Consider the following 20,180-nt stretch of genomic DNA (forward strand, 5'->3'; position numbering starts at 1 on the left):
ATCACCAGTCACCAAGAATTCATTTAGCTCTATCACCAGTCAACAAGAATTCATTTAGCTCTATCACCAGACACCAAGAGTTCATTTAGCTCTATCACCAGACACCAAGAATTCAGTTAGCTCTATCACTAGTCACCAAGAATTCATTTAGCTCTATCACCAGTCAACAAGAATTCATTTAGCTCTATCACCAGTCACCAAGAATTCATTTAGCTCTATCACTAGTCACCAAGAATTCATTTAGCTCTATCACCAGTCACCAAGAGTTCATTTAGCTCTATCACCAGTCACCAAGAATTCATTTAGCTCTATCACCAGTCACCAAGAATTCATTTAGCTCTATCACCAGTCACCAAGAATTCATTTAGCTATATAGCTAGACACCAAGAATTCATTTAGCTCTATCACCAGTCACCAAGAATTCATTTAGCTCTATCACCAGACACCAAGAATTCATTTATCTCTATCACTAGTCACCAAGAGTTCATTTATCTCTATCACTAGTCACCAAGAATTCATTTAGCTCTATCACCAGTCACCAAGAATTCATTTAGCTCTATCACCAGTCACCAAGAATTCATTTAGCTCTATCACCAGTCACCAAGAATTCATTCAGCTCTATCACCAGTCACCAAGAATTTATTCAGCTCTATTACCAGTCACCAGGAATTCATGTAGCTCTATCACCAGACACCAAGAATTCATTTAGCTCTATCACCAGTCACCAAGAATTCATTTAGCTCTATCACTAGTCACCAAGAATTCATTTAGCTCTATCACCAGACACCAAGAATTCATTTAGCTCTATCACTAGTCACCAAGAGTTCATTTATCTCTATCACTAGTCACCAAGAATTCATTTAGCTCTATCACCAGTCACCAAGAATTCATTTAGCTCTATCACCAGTCACCAAGAATTCATTTAGCTCCATCACCAGTCACCAAGAATTCATTCAGCTCTATCACCAGTCACCAAGAATTTATTCAGCTCTATTACCAGTCACCAGGAATTCATTTAGCTCTATCACCAGACACCAAGAATTCATTTAGCTCTATCACCAGTCACCAAGAATTCATTTAGCTCTATCACTAGTCACCAAGAATTCATTTAGCTCTATCACCAGTCACCAAGAATTCATTTAGCTCTATCACCAGACACCAAGAATTCATTCAGCTCTATCACCAGTCACCAAGAATTTATTCAGCTCTATTACCAGTCACCAGGAATTCATTTAGCTCTATCACCAGACACCAAGAATTCATTTAGCTCTATCACCAGTCACCAAGAATTCATTTAGCTCTATCACTAGTCACCAAGAATTCATTTAGCTCTATCACCAGACACCAAGAATTCATTTAGCTCTATCACCAGTCACCAATAATTCATTCAGCTCTATCACCAGTCACCAAGAATTCATTCAGCTCTATCACCAGTCACCAAGAATTCATTCAGCTCTATCACCAGTCACCAAGAATTCATTTAGCTCTATCACCAGTCACCAAGAATTCATTTAGCTCTATCACCAGTCACCAAGAATTCATTTAGCTCTATCACCAGACACCAAGAATTCATTTAGCTCTATCACCAGTCACCAATAATTCATTTAGCTCTATCACCAGTCAACAATAATTCATTTAGCTCTATCACCAGACACCAAGAGTTCATTTAGCTCTATCACCAGACACCAAGAATTCATTTAGCTCTATCACCAGTCACAAAAAATTCATTTAGCTCTATCACCAGTCACCAAGAATTCATTTAGCTCTATCACCAGTCACCAAGAATAATAATAATAATAATAAAGATAATTTATTGCATCCTTAGAAATACAGTGTTTCCATCAGTTTATAGCAACAAAAGTAAGATATTAAAAAACAAAATAACAAAATAACTATAGCAAATAATAAATGATAGATTTTAGTGTTTTTGTTAAGTATCTTTCTCGTTTCTCATTAAGAACGAGCTGTGTATAAATTCTCCAACAAGTTTGATTACATTTGTGTTAGAATTTTTCATTAAAGTATGTAAATTTCTGTTGGTCATTTTTTGTTTCATCAGGAAACTGTATATTTGAGAATATATCCATTCGCAGTGTGTGATATTTTGGGCATTTGATGAGGAGATGCATTTCATCTTCTATGTCTGCTAAAGTACATTGTTTACAAATCTTGTTTTCCAAAGAAATTTTAGGTTGGGTATGTCTACCCTTTTCTATTGCTAGGCTGTGATTACTTGTTCGGAATCTAGAGACAGAAATTCTATGTTTTAGATTCAGTATAATTAAGTAACTTTCAAAGTTGTAGTTTGTTTTGAATTGAGTATATGTTCTCAACTTAGGTTTATCCATAATTGTCTCCTTCCAGAATTCAATATATTTTTGTTTAATATTGTTTCCTATTCTCTTTATATTTTGTTTTGTTGCATTCAATTTGTCATTGATATTCTTTATATCTAATGTGTTATCTTCCTTATTTAACTCTTTGTAAATTGACATAATCCATGGGAGTTTGCAGTTTATCTGTTCATGGTATGCCTGTTTTGTTAAATTACATTCTGGAAGTTCATCGATCCGTGCCAAATACTTTATAAGATTTATTTTGATGTCTACTAGTAATGGTAGTTCACCTATTTCTGCTCTACAAGCTAGATTTGATGAAAATTTATTCAATCCAAGCATTCTTTTACTAAATTTCAGATGGGTTTTCTCGATTGGTGTAATGTCCCATTTATTATTTTCTTGAATTTCGAAGCCCCATACATCTGATCCATATAATAGTATTGGTCTTATACATGTTTTGAATAGGTGTAACATTGTTTTGCAGTCAGTTTCTTTTGGCACAGAAGTCATCATTGCATATAAAGCTCTTGTGGCTTTGTCTGCCAAATTATTTCTTGTGTCGCTGAATTTACCATTCGACTGTAATGATACCCCAAGGTAGTTGTATGAAAATACACAACTAATATTTTTACCTTGATATGTAAATTTTTCAGTATTTCTCAAGTACCCTCTTTTAAATATTACAATTTTACTTTTTGACATATTCACTTGGAGTTTCCAATTTTGGCAATATTTCTCCAAATTATTGATTGATCTCTGTAGACCTTTATTTGTTTCTGATATTAAAACTAGATCATCTGCATAAAACAGTGAGCTAATTTTGATGTTATTAAGTTGAACTTGATCTATGTCATTGTTTTGTATTGGACTATTTAAGTCATTGACGTATAGATTGAAAAGCATTGGACTCATAACACATCCCTGTCTTACACCTGTGATAGTTTCAAATATCGGAGATATCTTATCACCGAAACGAATGCATGCCTTCAATTAGCTCTATCACCAGTCAACAATAATTCATTTTATAGCTCTATCACCAGACACCAAGAATTCATTTATCTCTATCACCAGACACCAAGAATTCATTTATCTCTATCACCAGACACCAAGAATTCATTTAGCTCTATCACCAGACACCAAGAATTCATTTAGCTCTATCACCAGTCACCAAGAATTCATTTAGCTCTATCACCAGACACCAAGAGTTCATTTAGCTCTATCACCAGACACCAAGAATTCATTTAGCTCTATCACCAGTTACAAAAAATTCATTTAGCTCTATCACCAGACACCAAGAATTCATTTAGCTCTATCACCAGTCACTAAGAATTCATTTAGCTCTATCACCAGTCACCAAGAATTCATTTAGCTCTATCACCATTCACCAAGAATTCATTTAGCTCTATCACCAGACACCAAGAATTCATTTAGCTCTATCACCAGTCAACAAGAATTCATTTAGCTCTATCACTAGTCACCAAGAATTCATTTAGCTCTATCACCAGTCACCAAGAATTCATTTAGCTCTATCACCAGTCACAAAGAATTCATTTAGCTCTATCACCAGTCACCAAGAATTCATTTAGCTCTATCACCAGTCACCAAGAGTTCATTTAGCTCTATCACCAGATACCAAGAATTCATTTAGCTCTATCACCAGACACCAAGAATTCATTTAGCTCTATCACTAGTCACCAAGAATTCATTTAGCTATATAGCTAGACACCAAGAATTCATTTAGCTCTATCACCAGTCACCAAGAATTCATTTAGCTCTATCACCAGTCAACAAGAATTCATTTAGCTCTATCACCAGACACCAAGAGTTCATTTAGCTCTATCACCAGACACCAAGAATTCAGTTAGCTCTATCACTAGTCACCAAGAATTCATTTAGCTCTATCACCAGTCAACAAGAATTCATTTAGCTCTATCACCAGTCACCAAGAATTCATTTAGCTCTATCACTAGTCACCAAGAATTCATTTAGCTCTATCACCAGTCACCAAGAGTTCATTTAGCTCTATCACCAGTCACCAAGAATTCATTTAGCTCTATCACCAGTCACCAAGAATTCATTTAGCTCTATCACCAGTCACCAAGAATTCATTTAGCTATATAGCTAGACACCAAGAATTCATTTAGCTCTATCACCAGTCACCAAGAATTCATTTAGCTCTATCACCAGACACCAAGAATTCATTTATCTCTATCACTAGTCACCAAGAGTTCATTTATCTCTATCACTAGTCACCAAGAATTCATTTAGCTCTATCACCAGTCACCAAGAATTCATTTAGCTCTATCACCAGTCACCAAGAATTCATTTAGCTCTATCACCAGTCACCAAGAATTCATTCAGCTCTATCACCAGTCACCAAGAATTTATTCAGCTCTATTACCAGTCACCAGGAATTCATGTAGCTCTATCACCAGACACCAAGAATTCATTTAGCTCTATCACCAGTCACCAAGAATTCATTTAGCTCTATCACTAGTCACCAAGAATTCATTTAGCTCTATCACCAGACACCAAGAATTCATTTAGCTCTATCACTAGTCACCAAGAGTTCATTTATCTCTATCACTAGTCACCAAGAATTCATTTAGCTCTATCACCAGTCACCAAGAATTCATTTAGCTCTATCACCAGTCACCAAGAATTCATTTAGCTCCATCACCAGTCACCAAGAATTCATTCAGCTCTATCACCAGTCACCAAGAATTTATTCAGCTCTATTACCAGTCACCAGGAATTCATTTAGCTCTATCACCAGACACCAAGAATTCATTTAGCTCTATCACCAGTCACCAAGAATTCATTTAGCTCTATCACTAGTCACCAAGAATTCATTTAGCTCTATCACCAGTCACCAAGAATTCATTTAGCTCTATCACCAGACACCAAGAATTCATTCAGCTCTATCACCAGTCACCAAGAATTTATTCAGCTCTATTACCAGTCACCAGGAATTCATTTAGCTCTATCACCAGACACCAAGAATTCATTTAGCTCTATCACCAGTCACCAAGAATTCATTTAGCTCTATCACTAGTCACCAAGAATTCATTTAGCTCTATCACCAGACACCAAGAATTCATTTAGCTCTATCACCAGTCACCAATAATTCATTCAGCTCTATCACCAGTCACCAAGAATTCATTCAGCTCTATCACCAGTCACCAAGAATTCATTCAGCTCTATCACCAGTCACCAAGAATTCATTTAGCTCTATCACCAGTCACCAAGAATTCATTTAGCTCTATCACCAGTCACCAAGAATTCATTTAGCTCTATCACCAGACACCAAGAATTCATTTAGCTCTATCACCAGTCACCAATAATTCATTTAGCTCTATCACCAGTCAACAATAATTCATTTAGCTCTATCACCAGACACCAAGAGTTCATTTAGCTCTATCACCAGACACCAAGAATTCATTTAGCTCTATCACCAGTCACAAAAAATTCATTTAGCTCTATCACCAGTCACCAAGAATTCATTTAGCTCTATCACCAGTCACCAAGAATAATAATAATAATAATAAAGATAATTTATTGCATCCTTAGAAATACAGTGTTTCCATCAGTTTATAGCAACAAAAGTAAGATATTAAAAAACAAAATAACAAAATAACTATAGCAAATAATAAATGATAGATTTTAGTGTTTTTGTTAAGTATCTTTCTCGTTTCTCATTAAGAACGAGCTGTGTATAAATTCTCCAACAAGTTTGATTACATTTGTGTTAGAATTTTTCATTAAAGTATGTAAATTTCTGTTGGTCATTTTTTGTTTCATCAGGAAACTGTATATTTGAGAATATATCCATTCGCAGTGTGTGATATTTTGGGCATTTGATGAGGAGATGCATTTCATCTTCTATGTCTGCTAAAGTACATTGTTTACAAATCTTGTTTTCCAAAGAAATTTTAGGTTGGGTATGTCTACCCTTTTCTATTGCTAGGCTGTGATTACTTGTTCGGAATCTAGAGACAGAAATTCTATGTTTTAGATTCAGTATAATTAAGTAACTTTCAAAGTTGTAGTTTGTTTTGAATTGAGTATATGTTCTCAACTTAGGTTTATCCATAATTGTCTCCTTCCAGAATTCAATATATTTTTGTTTAATATTGTTTCCTATTCTCTTTATATTTTGTTTTGTTGCATTCAATTTGTCATTGATATTCTTTATATCTAATGTGTTATCTTCCTTATTTAACTCTTTGTAAATTGACATAATCCATGGGAGTTTGCAGTTTATCTGTTCATGGTATGCCTGTTTTGTTAAATTACATTCTGGAAGTTCATCGATCCGTGCCAAATACTTTATAAGATTTATTTTGATGTCTACTAGTAATGGTAGTTCACCTATTTCTGCTCTACAAGCTAGATTTGATGAAAATTTATTCAATCCAAGCATTCTTTTACTAAATTTCAGATGGGTTTTCTCGATTGGTGTAATGTCCCATTTATTATTTTCTTGAATTTCGAAGCCCCATACATCTGATCCATATAATAGTATTGGTCTTATACATGTTTTGAATAGGTGTAACATTGTTTTGCAGTCAGTTTCTTTTGGCACAGAAGTCATCATTGCATATAAAGCTCTTGTGGCTTTGTCTGCCAAATTATTTCTTGTGTCGCTGAATTTACCATTCGACTGTAATGATACCCCAAGGTAGTTGTATGAAAATACACAACTAATATTTTTACCTTGATATGTAAATTTTTCAGTATTTCTCAAGTACCCTCTTTTAAATATTACAATTTTACTTTTTGACATATTCACTTGGAGTTTCCAATTTTGGCAATATTTCTCCAAATTATTGATTGATCTCTGTAGACCTTTATTTGTTTCTGATATTAAAACTAGATCATCTGCATAAAACAGTGAGCTAATTTTGATGTTATTAAGTTGAACTTGATCTATGTCATTGTTTTGTATTGGACTATTTAAGTCATTGACGTATAGATTGAAAAGCATTGGACTCATAACACATCCCTGTCTTACACCTGTGATAGTTTCAAATATCGGAGATATCTTATCACCGAAACGAATGCATGCCTTCAATTAGCTCTATCACCAGTCAACAATAATTCATTTTATAGCTCTATCACCAGACACCAAGAATTCATTTATCTCTATCACCAGACACCAAGAATTCATTTATCTCTATCACCAGACACCAAGAATTCATTTAGCTCTATCACCAGACACCAAGAATTCATTTAGCTCTATCACCAGTCACCAAGAATTCATTTAGCTCTATCACCAGACACCAAGAGTTCATTTAGCTCTATCACCAGACACCAAGAATTCATTTAGCTCTATCACCAGTTACAAAAAGTTCATTTAGCTCTATCACCAGACACCAAGAATTCATTTAGCTCTATCACCAGTCACTAAGAATTCATTTAGCTCTATCACCAGTCACCAAGAATTCATTTAGCTCTATCACCATTCACCAAGAATTCATTTAGCTCTATCACCAGACACCAAGAATTCATTTAGCTCTATCACCAGTCAACAAGAATTCATTTAGCTCTATCACTAGTCACCAAGAATTCATTTAGCTCTATCACCAGTCACCAAGAATTCATTTAGCTCTATCACCAGTCACAAAGAATTCATTTAGCTCTATCACCAGTCACCAAGAATTCATTTAGCTCTATCACCAGTCACCAAGAGTTCATTTAGCTCTATCACCAGATACCAAGAATTCATTTAGCTCTATCACCAGACACCAAGAATTCATTTAGCTCTATCACTAGTCACCAAGAATTCATTTAGCTATATAGCTAGACACCAAGAATTCATTTAGCTCTATCACCAGTCACCAAGAATTCATTTAGCTCTATCACCAGTCAACAAGAATTCATTTAGCTCTATCACCAGACACCAAGAGTTCATTTAGCTCTATCACCAGACACCAAGAATTCAGTTAGCTCTATCACTAGTCACCAAGAATTCATTTAGCTCTATCACCAGTCAACAAGAATTCATTTAGCTCTATCACCAGTCACCAAGAATTCATTTAGCTCTATCACTAGTCACCAAGAATTCATTTAGCTCTATCACCAGTCACCAAGAGTTCATTTAGCTCTATCACCAGTCACCAAGAATTCATTTAGCTCTATCACCAGTCACCAAGAATTCATTTAGCTCTATCACCAGTCACCAAGAATTCATTTAGCTCTATCACTAGTCACCAAGAATTCATTTAGCTATATAGCTAGACACCAAGAATTCATTTAGCTCTATCACCAGTCACCAAGAATTCATTTAGCTCTATCACCAGACACCAAGAATTCATTTATCTCTATCACTAGTCACCAAGAGTTCATTTATCTCTATCACTAGTCACCAAGAATTCATTTAGCTCTATCACCAGTCACCAAGAATTCATTTAGCTCTATCACCAGTCACCAAGAATTCATTTAGCTCTATCACCAGTCACCAAGAATTCATTCAGCTCTATCACCAGTCACCAAGAATTTATTCAGCTCTATTACCAGTCACCAGGAATTCATGTAGCTCTATCACCAGACACCAAGAATTCATTTAGCTCTATCACCAGTCACCAAGAATTCATTTAGCTCTATCACTAGTCACCAAGAATTCATTTAGCTCTATCACCAGACACCAAGAATTCATTTAGCTCTATCACTAGTCACCAAGAGTTCATTTATCTCTATCACTAGTCACCAAGAATTCATTTAGCTCTATCACCAGTCACCAAGAATTCATTTAGCTCTATCACCAGTCACCAAGAATTCATTTAGCTCCATCACCAGTCACCAAGAATTCATTCAGCTCTATCACCAGTCACCAAGAATTTATTCAGCTCTATTACCAGTCACCAGGAATTCATTTAGCTCTATCACCAGACACCAAGAATTCATTTAGCTCTATCACCAGTCACCAAGAATTCATTTAGCTCTATCACTAGTCACCAAGAATTCATTTAGCTCTATCACCAGTCACCAAGAATTCATTTAGCTCTATCACCAGACACCAAGAATTGATTCAGCTCTATCACCAGTCACCAAGAATTTATTCAGCTCTATTACCAGTCACCAGGAATTCATTTAGCTCTATCACCAGACACCAAGAATTCATTTAGCTCTATCACCAGTCACCAAGAATTCATTTAGCTCTATCACTAGTCACCAAGAATTCATTTAGCTCTATCACCAGACACCAAGAATTCATTTAGCTCTATCACCAGTCACCAAGAATTCATTCAGCTCTATCACCAGTCACCAAGAATTCATTCAGCTCTATCACCAGTCACCAAGAATTCATTCAGCTCTATCACCAGTCACCAAGAATTCATTTAGCTCTATCACCAGTCACCAAGAATTCATTTAGCTCTATCACCAGTCACCAAGAATTCATTCAGCTCTATCACCAGTCACCAAGAATTCATTTAGCTCTATCACTAGTCACCAAGAATTCATTTAGCTCTATCACCAGTCACCAAGAATTCATTTAGCTCTATCACTAGTCACCAAGAATTCATTTAGCTCTATCACCAGTCACCAAGAATTCATTTAGCTCTATCACTAGTCACCAAGAATTCATTTAGCTCTATCACCAGTCACCAAGAATTCATTTAGCTCTATCACCAGTCACCAAGAATTCATTCAGCTCTATCACCAGTCACCAAGAATTCATTTAGCTCTATCACTAGTCACCAAGAATTCATTTAGCTCTATCACCAGTCACCAAGAATTCATTTAGCTCTATCACTAGTCACCAAGAATTCATTTAGCTCTATCACCAGACACCAAGAATTCATTTAGCTCTATCACTAGTCACCAAGAATTCATTTAGCTCTATCACCAGACACCAAGAATTCATTTAGCTCTATCACTAGTCACCAAGATATCATTTAGCTCTATCACCAGACACCAAGAATTCATTTAGCTCTATCACCAGTCACCAAGAATTCATTCAGCTCTATCACCAGTCACCAAGAATTCATTTAGCTCTATCACCAGTCACCAAGAATTCATTCAGCTCTATCACCAGTCACCAAGAATTCATTTAGCTCTATCACCAGTCACCAAGAATTCATTTAGCTCTGTCACTAGTCACCAAGAATTCATTTAGCTCTATCACCAGTAACCAAGAATTCATTTAGCTCTATCACTAGTCACCAAGAATTCATTTAGCTCTATCACCAGTCACAAAGAATTCATTTAGCTCTATCACCAGTCACCAAGAATTCATTTAGCTCTATCACCAGTCACAAAGAATTCATTTAGCTCTATCACCAGTCACCAAGAATTCATTTAGCTCTATCACCAGTCACCAAGAATTCATTTAGCTCTATCACTAGTCACCAAGAATTCATTTAGCTCTATCACCAGTCACAAAGAATTCATTTAGCTCTATCACCAGTCACCAAGAATTCATTTAGCTCTATCACCAGTCACCAAGAATTCATTCAGCTCTATCACCAGTCACCAAGAATTCATTTAGCTCTATCACCAGTCACCAAGAATTCATTTAGCTCTATCACCAGACACCAAGAATTCATTTAGCTCTATCACCAGTCACCAAGAATTCATTTAGCTCTATCACCAGTCACCAAGAATTCATTTAGCTCTATCACCAGTCACCAAGAATTCATTTAGCTCTATCACCAGTCACCAAGAATTCATTTAGCTCTATCACCAGACACCAAGAATTCATTTAGCTCTATCACTAGTCACCAAGAATTCATTTAGCTCTATCACCAGTCAACAAGAATTCATTTAGCTATATAGCTAGTCACCAGGAATTCATAGTAAATTTAATTAAATGCCAGTTATACTGACATGTTTCTTTTTCATATGGCAATTTTTAAAACCTGTTAAACAAAAAAATATCAAAATTGTCCTGACCTAGAATCACTAAAAATTCACCATAAATTTATAGAATTTAAGGTGCTTCAGAATCTATATGGGACACCATTTGTAATTTTCTTATTTTTGTATAAAAAAAATTCATTGGCAGCAATTTGTACTGAATTTATCCACCATAATGTTGGAAAGTATAAAAAAAAACAATTGAGTCAGTTTATTAATAAAGATAATATAGTTTGTCAATATTCTGTAGCCCTTTGGGATGAGTTAATGTTCTACTGGGGAGACTCACTTGATATTGAATCACCACCAAGCAAAATGTGTAGGATTATTTCAGATCCAAAAGAACCATTGTTAGTTAATCTCATTTGTCTACTCACAAGAAAACATATTTATTTTTGTAAGATGAGAGAAATCAAACCAAAATTTAAGAGTCTACAGTCCTATATCCAACGTGTTTATCATTGTGAGAATTTTATTGCTGAACAAAATAACAAAATGGAATTTCATTTGAAAAAGTGGTCTCCAATCTTAACATTTTGTTTGTTAAATATCTTTAAACAGGAATGTAATTTTTACAAGATGTAACTTTATGCAGGATACCCAATAAAAAAATACCATTAAAAACAAACAAAAAATGTTAAAAAAAAGAAGATAATATAGTTACTAAGTGTAGAATATTGTGTGTGCGTCAGTTGATGTAGCGGTCACGTCTTTATGAATTAATGCTACGTGACATCTTCACACAGACTTTGCTGTATTTTTACTGTAGACTGACATATATCAATGTCACACTGATCATTTCACTTTCAAATTTGTAGATATGTGATCTCAATTAATTTTTGTTTGCAATATGAAAATCAAGATTATATTTCAAGTCAGATATCTCAGTAATAAATAATGACAGGTCATTACCAATGAGTAGCTGTGTCAATTATAAACAAATGGAAAATGTAGATAGATTATACAGAGATAATTAAATGTTGGGATATAGTATAGCAACTTAATAATCCAGATTTTGTACAGTCAGGCCAAATGGTCAAAGCATGTCTGGGAAATTGTTAAGAAGACATGAAAATAACACCAAAATGGCCTCCAGTCGGCCATCATTAGTGATGTCAATAGTTTGATTGAAATTGGTCCTTGCAGACATTGCCTGAAAGATGGTTGATGTCATATAGAAATGTTGAATTTTGGTGTTTTGGGGGGGCAAAAACAGATGCCAGTCTAACAGAGGTCAAACAAACAGACGAACATGAATATATATCTCATTATTTGTACCAACTTTTAACAAAAATGGTCAAGGTATGTCAGAGAAATGATGATGGACTGAAAGGCGAATGGCATCGAAAATACAGTCCCTGTTTTGAATCTCATTTCACTGTTGGGGTTACTTATTGAAAAGAGAAGTTCACTCTATAATGATTGGCACACTGCAAATTTTGTTTGCATGGCAGCATATTTTTTTTACATTTTCCCCTAAAACTTACCCAGGTACATTCTAAATCTTATAATTTTAAGTCATATCTTCATTTGATCTGTGAAAATAACAAATGGAGAGAATGTTTTGATTTCTGGATTGTTGGTCCAAATAATATGCAAGTGTGTATACTAATCATATAGTGAATGTTGCCATAGAAACCATACTCCATGTTTGGGACTACTTGACAGGGCTGTGTGACGATCTTTCTATCATATTGGCATTCAGGCAATTTAAAGCGGGGGAGTCGTCACCTGCGCACGCGCGGGAATTGAGTCCCAAGCGACGATAACAACACATGCTAAAAACGCAAAGGCTCATGGGTAGACGTTTGTTTGTAAATAATGACATGCTATGGCCACCTGACGCATGCGTAGGTGACGACTCCCCCACTTTAATGCGCTATCTTGGTGTCAGCCAAGCTTGGTTGAATGAACACAAGCACCTGTGGACCTTAGCCAATTTCCCCCCAAGTAAATTTAGCAGATGCACCCATGGTAGGGTCAACCTTTTTTTGATATTCAACCTTGTGTAGGATTTGAACTTGAGTCTATCAATGCAACAAACACTACGCTAACAGTGGCCGGAGTTCAACATGCATAACTAATACATTGACGTCTGACATTTGCATTATTGCTAAAAAAAATATTACAAAAATACATGGGCTAAAATTAAAAGCCATTACAATAATCACTATCCTAGCAACATTGTCTTCCTGTTGCTGAGTGTTGTTGTCATGGTGATGAATTATAGAGACGTGTTAATCACTAATGCTAAAATTAGAATGTGATTATAACTACCATCCAAGATATATTGTCACATTTCTTGAAGAGTCATGTAAAAATGTAGTGTCATAACAATCACTACATCGTTGTACTCATCTAATTAGTCTTAACATTTGAAGAATGCCACATTCATCAAACCAATACTAATTGATTAATAATTAAAATTTTTCCAATTTAAATTATTGCTCTACTACGTTAGATACATACCTCCATTAACCACATGTCAGATTTCACAGGGCAGTAAATATTCATAAAATAATGATAATAAATGTTTGACATAATCATCAGAATTTCTTATCCCTATTGAATATTATACAGGTCCCATGGCCAATTATTGATTTATTCTGATTCCCAGGCCATTATCAACTAATGATGTCAGTGGTTTGTTTATTTGTTGGTTGACATTTTGCAGCATCTGCACTCACGACTTGGTCGCCACGGAGGTTGCCGGGCTATGATTGGATGTTGGTAACTATGTATAACAAGTCATGCAATGTCATGAACTACAGTATTAACGTAAAAGATCAAAATCCAGTATTGTGGTTTGAAGATTTTTGGACTTGAGTAAGTATGAGCAAGCTTTAATAGTCATTGCACAGTCCCAGGTGGATATTAGCGGTAGTTGATTTCAATGTTAAAGTCATGTAGATATACATGTCTGCCATTCATCATATGTGTGCCAACATATTGAACAGAATAAGCCACTGTTATCCCCCGAAAACTAGCATGGATAACATTAAAAAACCAAATGGTTGCCAGTCAGCCATTTTTACAATATACACCTGTAACCAAGTATGATCATGATACAAGGCTTGATTGAAATTTTCCTGTCCATCTTTGGTTTTGGACACATTTACAAACTCTGAATTTATGATTGTAGAAAAAATGTTGATTCAACAAATTTGATCAAATCACAAATAAACTCAACCTAAATAATCTATGAGTATAGTACTTGCGTGAACACTGGCAACTGAATTAGGCAATATATTAGTAAGGAATTCACATGGACTTAAATAAAACAAATTGGCCACCAGTCAGCCATATAATTAAAAGTGACTATTTTCGGACTTTGTCTGAATGGGGACTATAATTATACAAACCCTTGAGCTTATTAAGCTAATGCAATATTTTATCTGAGAGCGTTTTTAAATCAGTGTAATTTAAGTGTTGTTTATCTTGTATTATTTTCTGCTTTTAATCCGTCTTTGTAAAAAACAAATTTTTGTTTATGTCAGTCAGTTGCATATATGCCATGAAAGATTTAAAAACTGCGAATTATTTGCATATACCATATTTGCTCTATTAGCGCATCTCTAATAAAAGTGACTGTAACTTTACTTGAGTGCATGTGCAAACAACAATATGCAAATATGGGGGGAATAAGAAACTGCTAATCATATGCATATTTATCAATACAAGGAGAATTAGAAACTGTAAATTATTTGCATATATGTCATTACCAGGAGAATTAGAAACTGTAAATTATTTGCATATATGTCATTACCAGGAGAATTAGAAACTGTAAATTATTTGCATATATGTCATTACCAGGAGAATTAGAAACTGTAAATTATTTGCATATATGTCATTACCAGGAGAATTAGAAACTGTAAATTATTTGCATATATGTCATTACCAGGAGAATTAGAAACTGTAAATTATTTGCATATATGTCATTACCAGGAGAATTGGAGATGTAAATTATTTGCATATATGTCATTACCAGGAGAATTGGAGATGTAAATTATTTGCATATATGTCATTACCAGGAGAATTGGAGATGTAAATTATTTGCATATATGTCATTACCAGGAGAATTGGAGATGTAATTTATTTGCATATATGTCAATAGTGTGAGAATTAGAAACTGTAATTTATTTGCATATATGTCAGTACCAAGAGAATGGCAGATGTAAATAATTTACATATATGTCAAATACTGGGAGTATTAGAGATTGTAAATGATTTGCATATACGTCAATAGTGTGAGAATTAGAAACTGTAATTTATTTGCATATATGTCAGTACCAAGAGAATGGCAGATGTAAATAATTTACATATATGTCAAATACTGGGAGAATTAGAGATTGTAAATGATTTGCATATACGTCAGTACCGAAAGAATTAAAAACTGTAAATTATTTGCATATATATCAATATATGTAAAGAATTTGCATATATCAGTATGTTAATACTGAGTAATTAGAAACTGTAAATTATTCGCATATATATCAATATATGTAAAGAATTTGCATATATCAGTATGTTAATACTGAGTAATTAGAAACTGTAAATTATTCGCATATATGTCAATACCAGGATAATTAAAAACTGTAAATTATTCACATATATGTCATTATATGTACAAAATTTGCATATACTAGTATGTCAATACTGGGGAAATTAGAAACTGAAAATTATTTGCATATATGTCAAATACTGGGAGAATTAGAAACTGTAAATTATTTGCATATACGTCAGCACCAAAAGAATTAAAAACTGTAAATTATTTGCATATATGTCAATACCAGAAGAATTAAAAATTGTAAATTATTTGCAAATATGTCAATACCAGGAGAATTAAAAACTGTAAATTATTTGCATATACGTCAGCACCAAAAGAATTAAAAACTGTAAATTATTTGCATATATATCAATACCAGGAGAATTAAAAACTGTAAATTATTTGCAAATATGTCAATATATTAAATAAATTATTTATAGATGATTATCTGATGAAATAAAAATCACATTAACTGAAGTACCCTTGCATCAAAATTTAATTGATAAGTTAAAACATTGCCAAATATGTGTTGCTAAATAACAAAAGACTTTATATATTTTTTATTTTTCAGATCTTTCCACTGACTTCAAAGTCCGTTGACAGCAAACATTACCTGGTTGCCTGGCTATGAGAAAACATTGGCAATATTAACATTTTATTTATATACCTTATTTCATATCAATGTTTGAGCCTTGACTGCGATAAATGTGAAATTTAAAATAATTTTTAATCGATAGTGACATATTCGCTGATTATATAAACCGACACCCATAATGTTGAAGTGTCAGGTATTTGGAAAATGTATGTAAATGAGGTGAGAAACGAGAGAACCAGTCTGGATGGCCTTCAAGTTAATATTGTACCATTGGGAGCGTTGGTGCCTGACTTGACCAGCTTTGCCTTGGTTTTGACACCACTATGATACAATAACACAATACTGGCTGAACTTTTGACTCGGACAGGTGGTTCCAAACAAAAGAGCATCTGTGAATCAGCCCATCATCCATGAATCCCCTAATGTAAGTACCGATACCTACATTAAAGATATCTAGTTTTACTACTGGCTTCTAGATATTTCTCAACTGGGTATCATTCAAGCACAGATTTTTATTATTGTATTAGCTTTTAAAAGCACGCATAAACCCAAAATTGGAACAGCTCAGCAAAATGTTTACACATTTTTATGTATTTTTCTACGACTTGGTCATTATTTTTAGACAAAATAATTTTTGATCAATGTTTTTTTTTATTCTTGAAAAAAGTTATGCAGCTGTGATTTGTGAAGTGACAAAAGTTGACTTTGGTGTTCAAAAGTTTAAAGGACGGCAGTTGTCTTGCCGCATCCTGTTCGATATGGGACTCATAGCGACGTATACAACGCATGTAAAATACATGTTTATTTTCATGACGACCACCACGCTTTAATGTTCATCTGAAGAAGAGTTTGCAGCACTCTCACCCAGGGTACTATTCTGTGGCTGTGGGAATTCGGTTCGAATAAATCACCACGTTTAATAAATCTCCACAGAACATACAGTAGACTCAAGTGATCGAGTTCAAAAGTCGTAATGACTTCTTTATTCATGGGTAGAACACTGAACTTTTCGACCAGTAATTACATCAGTAGTACAAACAGATTCAGCCCCCATTTTTTGTGTTCAACCCTCAGGTAGAATATGAACTCGTGGCCGACCAATCATATGAGGTCCAGCATAATTATGATGCTGCTGATGATTGGAAACGAATTTTGTTATTTTATATAACAAAAAAACCTGTCTCTCAGTAAGAATTCATTGGATTGTTATTATACAAAACACTTTAAAAAATAGGACAAAAACTTGGGTTCAATTTTTTTAACATTTTCCTCATGTCTAGACTATCAGGTAAAAATCAACAACATTCAATAAAATTTTAATTGTGCTCGTATAACCCACCCTCACCTTGTAATGTACTATTTTTAACACAGCATTTTACGAGCAATATCTGAAATAAAATATGTCATCGTACTTGGCATATTTTCATCACTGTGTAGATAGCCAAGTAGTATTTTTATTGGCTCATTTATTATTACCCTGTCAGCTATCATTTATAATCGGTATTGCAGCTGAGATGTTAATATAAAATACTGTGAGAGATGTTAGCTTGACTAATGAGCTCATTTTGCCTATTAATGTACACATCTTTGCACTTACCCTGTTGTCATGTAATGATGGACAATGCATCGTCATTTATTCCCTCAACATTATATTATATTACATCATAAGGAACTGTCACATTATATCACATCTCATTATATTACATAAGATTATATTACTTCACAGCACATTACATCACATCTCATTTTATTACATGATGTGCATCACATCTCATTATATTACATAATGTACATCACATTACATAAGATTATATTACTTCACAGCACATTACATCACATCTCATTATATTACATAATGTACATCACATTACATAAGATTATATTACTTCACAGCACATTACATCACATCTCATTATATTACATAATGTACATCACATTACATAAGATTATATTACTTCACAGCACATTACATCACATCTCATTATATTACATAATGTACATCACATTACATAAGATTATATTACTTCACAGCACATTACATCACATCTCATTATATTACATAATGTACATCACATTACATAAGATTATATTACTTCACAGCACATTACATCACATCTCATTATATTACATAATGTACAGCACATTACATAAGATTACATTACTTCACAGAACATTACATCACATCTCATTATATTACATAATGTACATTACATTACATAAGATTATATTACTTCACAGCACATTACATCACATCTCATTATATTACATAATGTACATCACATCTCATTATATTACATAATGTACATTACATAAGATTATATTACTTCTCAGCAATTTTTATTTTGATATACAAAATGAAGTAAAGATGTTACATGTGTCTGCACTATTCTATATTGATTTAATTTTTCTAATTAACGATTTTAAAATATAGAAAAAAATCATAGTTTATAACAGCACTGTATATGTAAAGTGTAATTCTTTGTATTGGTTTCTGATTGGTGCACTTTTTACATAGTCAGTCAGTTTAATCAATAGCGAATATCCAAGCAATCCGACAGGTGGTTTTGAAGAAGAAGAAGTAAAAAATCATAAGCAATTTTTTTACTGAAAATTAACAAAATGTGAACAGTTATCATGTATGAATTCTACAGTAAAATAGGACTCAACATCCAATGACTCATCAAATACGAAAACTATAAAAACTTGACCACACTGTTTCAGTGTTGTTTTTACAACTTTTTATGACTAGCAATCAAAATTGTATATTTTGTGTGCTTATCATCTTATTGTTGGTATTCTGCTCATGATTTTGGTATTTTAACTCGTCACTTCTCGACTCAATATCTAAGTATCAAAACAATTCTTGTTGGCTGTTTTCTAAAGAAGATAAGAATGTAAATAGACGGACACCGACAAACAGTCAGAATGGTATGTCTAGTGGTACTAAAAAAAGATAATATTCTTTTTGTTGAATATAAGAGATTAACTGATTATATAAAATTAACAATACCCTGTGTAGATGTTCATGTTCGTGAGGACCAGCCTTTGTTTACTATTGTCTCTAACGATGTTTTATCGTACTAAACTTGTCATTTTCAAGTATGCCGACATACAATATTTAACATTATCTGAGACATGTAAAACTGTTTGGGTGTTTTGTATGTATTTATTTTCATTGATTTTTGATGAGTTGAATGTAAAATATAGAAAAAAAAGGTATATTAGCTGGATTGTATTTTCACTATTTTATTTTCCTCCAGCGAAAATAGCAAAATTAATTCCAAGCGAAAATAAAGTTTTTTACTGTACAAATGACAAGCTTTTCACAAAAGAGTGTTGGTTATTATAAATAATTTTTTTTTATCTTTATAATATATATATAATAGAATACGCTTGGCATTGCCTTCATCTTTATAAATATTTATAAATTTCAAACTAAAACAAAAGGTTTCTATTAGCCAATTGAATGGTTTCTCTTAATTCTGTAGTGCTCTGCATGGAACCAATCATGTACATACACAGATTAATGATAACAATCTTAAGGAGGTTCAAGCAAAATCAAAGATTATATGTCATGTTTACCTAACTTTCATTATTATGCGTTCATGTCGTGGAAAAAAAAAATCATCAGATAATTTTTTGTGATACAAGAGTCCAAAATATCACTGCAAATGGTCAAAACTGGCATTTTTATGCTGGTTTCTATGGTGAGATTATATATTCCTTCATACTAGTATCTCAAAATGTTGTTGACATGTGATGAAAACTTCATGTATTGGTACTGACATGAATCCTATTAGATACTGTGAAAACATGTCAAAAAAATTACATATAATTCAAT

At 33.6% G+C, this 20,180-nt stretch overlaps 1 long non-coding RNA gene across 1 annotated transcript in view; it reads left to right on the forward strand.

The window, feature by feature from the left end:
- LOC144350394 (uncharacterized) overlaps positions 1–16,912 on the forward strand; it is a 29,486-nt gene extending 12,574 nt beyond the window's left edge. Inside the window, exons 3-4 of the long non-coding RNA XR_013420230.2 lie at positions 13,873–14,024; positions 16,316–16,912. This is a non-coding gene — a long non-coding RNA (uncharacterized LOC144350394). The remainder of the gene's footprint in view (positions 1–13,872; positions 14,025–16,315) is intronic.
- Positions 16,913–20,180: the final 3,268 nt, after the last annotated feature.

The sequence above is a fragment of the Saccoglossus kowalevskii genome, chromosome 10 (genome assembly GCF_978046115.1).
Source record: "Saccoglossus kowalevskii chromosome 10, keSacKowa6.1, whole genome shotgun sequence".
NCBI lineage: Eukaryota > Metazoa > Hemichordata > Enteropneusta > Harrimaniidae > Saccoglossus > Saccoglossus kowalevskii.